Source organism: Gigantopelta aegis, chromosome 12 (assembly GCF_016097555.1).
Source record: "Gigantopelta aegis isolate Gae_Host chromosome 12, Gae_host_genome, whole genome shotgun sequence".
Taxonomy (NCBI): Eukaryota; Metazoa; Mollusca; class Gastropoda; order Neomphalida; family Peltospiridae; genus Gigantopelta; species Gigantopelta aegis.
In genome coordinates this window covers 23,963,466-23,970,936 of record NC_054710.1, presented here as the reverse complement: position 1 = coordinate 23,970,936, position 7,471 = coordinate 23,963,466, and the positions used below count along the sequence as shown (strand labels likewise).

At 39.7% G+C, this 7,471-nt stretch overlaps 2 non-coding genes across 2 annotated transcripts; both read right to left on the bottom strand.

Annotated features, from left to right (window-relative positions):
• Positions 1-6,648: 6,648 nt before the first annotated feature.
• On the bottom strand, positions 6,649-6,720 carry Trnaq-uug. Its single transcript has one exon. It is a non-coding gene; the product is annotated as a tRNA-Gln (tRNA).
• A 404-nt stretch (positions 6,721-7,124) lies between these two features.
• On the bottom strand, positions 7,125-7,196 carry Trnaq-cug. Its single transcript has one exon. It is a non-coding gene; the product is annotated as a tRNA-Gln (tRNA).
• Between the last annotated feature and the right edge of the window lie 275 nt (positions 7,197-7,471).

Here is a 7,471-nt window from a genome sequence, read left to right as displayed (position 1 = left end):
TATTGGGAGGCCGTTTGATACCATTTATCTTACAAGGAGATGTTTAAAACCGTATCTAACGAGCGACAGCATTGACGTAAAATACCCATCATTAAAAATAAAATGTGTGATCAGATAATGGTGGGTTGGACCCCTAGGATACGGACAATACCCACACGTGGTGACAGTCTGAACAGATCAAACCATCAACATTTGACTATTTGAAAATTAAAGGTCGTAGCTATCTAGACCGTAGAGTACTCGCTTCAGGTGCATTGGTCGTAGGATAAAAAAAAGGAAGAAGTTTTGTTTAACGACACTACTAGATCACCTTGATTTATTAATCACCGGCTAATCATCAAATATTTGGTATTTTTAACATAATTATAGTCTTAGAAAGGAAACCCGCTACATTTTCCCATTAATAGCAAGGAGGGATATTTTATATATTTTATATGCACCATCCCACAGACATGATAGCACATACCGCGGCATTTGATATACCAGTCATGGTTCACTGGATAGAACGAGAAATAACCCAATGTGTCCACCGACGGGGATCGATCCTAGACCGACCACGCATCAGGCGAGCGTTTCACCACTAGACTACGTTCTGCCCCAAAATTATCAAATGTTTCACATTCAATAGCCGAGGATTCAATAAAAACATGTGCTCTAGTGGTATCATTAAACAAACCAAACTTCAAAGCTTGAGTGAAATAGTTCTTCTAGCTTCAGGCGTGTATACGGGGAATTTAATAGGTGATATCTACTCTGTGGGGAGTGAAACTTACTGGACGGGTCGATTCAAAAATATATTTTATAAAACGAAGAAAATGCATTTGAGCTGAGAGAGGTTTAAACCCCAGAAACCCCATTTCATTTTAACTTATTTTCGTGCTTATATCCAATTAAGGTTCAAGCACGCTGTCCTGGGCACACACCTCAGCTATCTGGGCTGTCTGTGCAGGACAGTGGGTTAGTTGTTAGTTGGTTAGCGGTTAGTGTGAGAGAAGAGGGTGTTGTGGTCTTACACCTACCCAAGGAGCACGTAAGAACTCGCTCTTGGGTTGGAACCCTGTACCTAGCAGCCGGTAGTCCGATAGTTTAGCCACTACGCCACCGAGGCCGGTCCAGAAACCCCCACCTGTACACGCGCCTGCGTTTCTTCTAGCACTGCCACCACTATCAATTGATTTTAGCTTAAAACAATCAATCAGATCTTTAACCGACTGGTTGCGGTTCGTGGAATATTCAATTACATGCAGACGTGCGCTGATTTATGTGCGTGACGCCATCATGACAGAAACCAGTCTATCTGTGTCCATCATATTTGACTGGTTGACGGTCGTTTGTCAACAGATGTCAAATGGTCAAAACTAGAAGCCAGGGTTGTTATTCGATAGCCTAGTCGTAATACCACTGGGTTTAAGATTGCCCAATGGCGTGCGTGTTGCTAAACAAGTAGATCGTTCCTTCCAAGTTACGTTTAGATCGTGAGTCGTTTTGCTTTGATACTTTTGAATGAAGTTTGAAGCTTGATATTATTATGTATCAGTGCAATATACTAAATTGTTACTAAATAGAGATAGAGAGAGAGAGAGAGAGAGAGAGAGAGAGAGAGAGAGAGAGAGAGAGAGAGAGAGAGAGAGAGAGAGAGAGAGAGAGAGGGGGGGGGAGGGAGAGAGAGAGAGAAAGAGAGAGAGAGAGAGAGAGAGAGAGAGAGAGAGAGAGGGGGGAGTGAGAGACAGGATATAAACACACATAGACATAGATTGAGATAGAGAGGGAGATAGATAGAGAGAGGGATGGAGAGAGAGAGAGAGAGAGAGAGAGAGAGAGAGAGAGAAGAGAGAGAGAGAGAGAGAGAGAGGGAGGGAGAGAGAGATGAAGAGAGAGAAAAATAGAGATTGAAAGATTGGGAGAGGGAGAGAAAGATAGAGATAGAAAGATAACGAGAGGGGTGATAGACGGAGAGAGAGAGAGAGAGAGAGAGAGAGAGAGAGAGAGAGAGAGAGAGAGAGAGGGGGGGGGGGGGGGGGGGAGCATAGATGTGCTGGCTCTCATAATTGTAAAGGTGCTGGCTTTTGCCCAAATTAAACAATTGGGATAACAACATTTATTCATACTAGCATTACAGCCAAACAGCTATATAGGTTTGTAAACGAATCACTACGCATTTTTACATTGTTAAAGCAGTGTGCTCTAGTGGTGTTGTTAAATAAAAACAAACGTTGAACGTTTTACATGGATTACAATGAATTGTGAGGGTAGAATGATTGAAATACTTAGACAAATCTTCGACGTTAGCACATTTTGCCCGAATATCTGTATACTTTTTTTGCATCAAAGGCCGTGGTATGAGCTATCCTGTCTATGGGATGGTGCATATAAAAGATCCCTTGCTGCTAATCGAAAAGAGTAGCATATGAGGTGGCGACAGCGGGTTTCCTCTCTCAATATTTGTGTGGTCCTTAACCATTTCCTTCCTAATATAATAGTTGTGTGTTCAGATGGATCGTGGTTTTGATTGAGCGACATGAATGCACTCTTTTCTCTAAAAATATTTTTAAAACTGTACTAGTAATTATGATATATTACACTAAAACAAAACAAAAGTTTGGCAATTTGGTACTTCTGTATAGTACTTTAAAATGCAAGCTACACTCAATGACGTGAGGCTTATACATTCCATTGTGTATTGAAAATCCAATAGCAGATTATTATTAATCATTCTACTCTAATATAAAACTGACTTTAAAACCCCCAACAACAAACAAAAAAACTATATTTGAATGAAGCATTACACCTACACATTGTATCATTAAACTCGGAACATTAAAGGGACAGTCCTGAGTTTGCTGCATTTTTAAAGATGTTATCGACAAACAGAGACTTTTAACGATTGTAATTACATATCAAGTATATTTGTATGCATAAAATATTAGTAGCTGTATATTAAAAAATGTTCTGATCATTCTAGTATGTGTACTAGGTTAAGTTTCATTCTGTTTCCTAAAATAATGTTTTCGTACGTACAAAACTGTGTGAAGACAAAATTCAGTTTGGGCTTCTTAGAAATATTAAGACGACCAAAGATACATTGAATATACAGACACTGATATTCTAAACCAGAAAATATATTTAATGCGTACTTTTAAACGTTAAAATATTGTTTTAGTCGGAAACATCTTACAATGCAAGAAACTCGGGAATGTCCCTTTTAAAAAAAAAAAAACTATTTACTATCATTATTTGTTACGGCTGAATTTTGGTTGGTTTTGTTGTTATTGGGTGGGGGGGGGGGGGGGGGGGTTGTTTTGGGGTTTGTTGTTTGGGTTTTTTGGTTGGGTTTTTTCTTGTTTGTTGTTTGGTTTGGGAGGGTGGGTGTTTGGTGAATGTTTTGTATATCAAGATATCAGACTCTGGAAAGGCGTGACTGTGGCTTTAACACAGAAGAGAAATGTTAAACATGTGACATTTAAACGAGAGTTCACCCGAGGTGCCTCGTGTTACCGTGTGACAAACGACCAATCACAGAAGGAGTGACAAGAGCACCCGGTGTGTCTGGGGTCAGGATGTTACGCTGACACTGAGCCGTGTTCTAATCCGTGACGTCGACAGTTTATGGTGATAGATACCTCGAGATTACAATCTCTGTGAAGGATATACTGGTCCATTCTTCGTTGGCTTGGACGTTAAGTTATCGCCCTTGAGGCTAATACGTAATCACTTCGCATCCCAATATGACTGACTATCATCGGCGTCCCATTTCTGTAGGGTGCGTGTGTGTATGTGTGTGTGTGCGTGCGCGTGTGCGTATATGTGTGTGCATGTGTATATATATATATATATATATATATATATATATATATATATATATATATGTGTGTGTGTGTGTGTGTGTGTGTGTGTGTGTGAGTGTGTGTGTGTGTGTGTGTGTGCGTGCATGCGTGTGTGCAGGCTGACTTTAGCCCGAATTAAACACAAGTGCCCGAATTAACGAAAATGCCCGAATCTAGATACTAACATATATTAATAATTATCATTACTACCAAATAGCTACATATGGTTGCAAACGAATCACTACGCAGTTTTATATGGATTACAACTAATTTTGAGGGAAGAATGATGGAAATACATGGTGAAAAGGTCTCAGTTTGGCACATTTTTCTCCCGAATATCTGTATAATTTTTGCCCGAATTTGAGGTATTGCTCCAGCGCTACGGGGGGGGGGGGGGGGGGGGGGGGAGAGTTGCCCCCCTCCAGACATTGTCCCCTGTCCCCGTACGCTTATGCTGATAATTGAAGATATAAGCCCACTGCATTGGAAGTAGAAAATTGGAAGTAGACGACAGGAAAAATGCTGTGGCGCCCTACCTGGTTTGCCACTGTGCCTTTCCAAAATCGTCCACGTGATATATATTAGATAGTGAAATTATCACTCTCTTTTAAAAGAAACGTTCCACTTGATGCCAATCCATCTTGCCTTAATGCCCTAATTTCTGTCAATAAACCGAAGGCAACACTTAACGTGTTCCACAAAAATAAACCTCGTCCCCTGCCCCCATTCACTTGCCTAAGCACTAGCCACCAGTCCTGAAAAGAGACATCTCGAATGTGACACAACACAAGATAAAGTCTTTATTTACCTTGTGTACAGATTAAAGTAAAAACAAGAGTTAAACACTAATAATATAATAATACAGCAATAAAAATACAAAAACTGCTCATATGAAGTTATGAGAGACTTTAAAACCATATTATATTATATGTATGTATAAAGAAATCTTTGGCGACGTAATAAAATAAGATGGCAACTTTTGGCTGTAATTTTAATAGCATCTGGGTGGCGTTGTGTTTGTGTGCCCTGAACGAAGTTCATTAAACTTGCTTCAGAACACGGCTAAGCGTGTTCACGGTTCAAAAACCGAACATGAGAATAGACATTTGTACGGCCTAGTTCCCAGTGAACATGGCAATAAGGGCATACTGTTTATTATTCAATATGATCATGAACCTTAATTGGATATAAGCACGAAAAATATCATATAATTCTAACTCATTGGGTAATGGAAAGTTGATCCGATAGTGCTAGCCGATTATAACCGACGATCGATGATACAATTCCAACCGATTCCCTACACTAAGTGAAAAACAAATGCGAGAGCAATCGTTTCGTTCGCACATCGCTCGTGCAAACATATAAAATATCGCTCGTGCTCTAGTGTGGTCGTTAAACAAAACAAACTTCTTCTTTTTATTCATTGGGAGCATTTCCCCGAATCCCCTTACAAATCTCACTCCCTTTGGGACCTCTTTTTACAATTCTTTGCCCCAGCCCTTTACAAAATACTGGACCCGCCCCTGGCTGAATTGTCCCGGTTTATTAATTCTTCCTGCTTTCAATTATGTCTGAGGAACCCCATTAGAAGGCGAAATGATCCCCAGGTGGCTATATCCGTCTTCGTGACGAACTTCACAGGTAATAAACCTGCCACACACCGACCGTTCTATCACCCGAGATGTAGAAACAGACATCCACTTATCACTAGGTTAGTAACGACCTTCCGCCCTCCGCCATAGACCTCTCCCACCCTCGAGCGCTGACAGATGTAAAGTGCTTATTAAAATAACTAACGAATCAGGAAAGAGACGGTAACCTTGCGGTACACCTACATGACCCAGATATAAATTCCTCACCTAATGTATGAGTATAATATAGTATATGATATATACCTAACACTAATGTGGTGAGTGTTTGTGTGTCAAGCTATCAGATACTGGTCAGTGGATAACTCAGTAAAAGTTGAGTCTCTCTCTCTCTCTCTCTCTCTCTCTCTCTCTCTCTCTCTCTCTCTCTCTCTCTCTCTCTCTCTCTCTCTCTCTCTCTCATGAACATTCAGATTTACTTTAGGTACAAAGAACTAGCCGCTGTCTCTGTTTCTGTCTGACTGTCTTATTCTCTCTGTCTATTTCTCTCATGAAGGGATGTAGCCGACTGGCAATGGGCTCGGTCTAGGATCGATCCCCGTCGGTGGTTCCATTGGGCTATTTATTGTCCTAGCCAGTGCACCACAACTGGTATACCAAAGGCCGTGATATGTTCTATATTGTATGTAGGATAGTGCATATAAAAGACCCCTTGCTAATAATGGAACAAGGGTAGCGGGTTTCATCTCAAAGACTATATGTCAAAATTACCAAAATGCTGACATACAATAGCCGATGATTAATAAATCAATTTGCTCTAGTGGTGTCATTTTTACTTTCTTCTTCGTTAAATAATAATAAAAAATGATAATAATTAGCCGACATTCAGTCATAGTTTGAAAACGTCATGTTATTATTTTTATTATGGAGAATAACAAAAGAAAGAAAAAACATCTAAAACATATCAGGTTGCACCGAGATTTGAACTCGGATCGCTGGATTCAGAGTCCAAAGTGCTAAACATTAAACCATGGAACCTACAAGTGTGCAAGTTGACTCTAGGTACAAAGCTGTTTTCCTGTATGCCTCTGTATTTGTTTTAAAAACTGTAATAGTATTTATCATAAGACCTCCAGCAGGATAATCTTTGTACCAAATGAATAGACATAAAACGTACGACAAAGAAAAAGAAACGAATTATGAAGAATACCAACAAGACGATCTAAAATTAAAACAGGTTCCACCGAGACTTGAACTCGGATCGCTGGATTCAAAGTCCAAAGTGCTAACCATTACACCATGGAACCACTGTTATTACTCTTCATATTCACATTAGATACGAAGATTGCACCACAGCTCACATATCAAGGTCGTGGTATGTGCTGTCCTGTCTGTGTTATGGTGCAAATAAAAGATCCCTTGCTACTAATGGAACAATGTAGCAGGTTTCACCTTTAAGACTGTATGTCAAAGTTAACAAATGGCTGACGTCCAATAGATGATTAATAAATCAATTTACTCTAGTGATGTCGTTAAATAAAACACATTTTTACTTTGTTATTATTTAAATAATAATAATTAATTAGGTAATACACACCAACATTTAGTCCGTGCATTAAGCCATCCGTAATTATATTTTGAAGACAGAATGTTATTGTTTTTATCATGAAGAATAACAAAGAAAAGAAAAAAAAACATCCAAAAACAAATCAGGTTCCACCGAGACTTGAACTCGGATCGCTGGATTCAGAGTCCAAAGTGCTAACCATTACACCATGGAACCTCTATACTTTCTGTTCAAATTGACAGTAGGTACGAAGATACAGTGTGTGTGTGTGTGTGTGTGCGTGCGTGCGTGCGTGTGTGTGTGTGTCTTTCTGTGTCTGTCTGTCTGTCTGTCTGTCTGTCTGTCTCTCTCTCTCTCTCTCTCTCTCTCTCTCTCTCTCTCTCTCTCTCTCTCTCTCTCTCTCTCTCTCTCTCTCTCTCTTATCTATCTATATCTATCGTTCTATCGTTCTATCTATCTACTAGTATCTATTTATCTCACTCTCTCTTTAT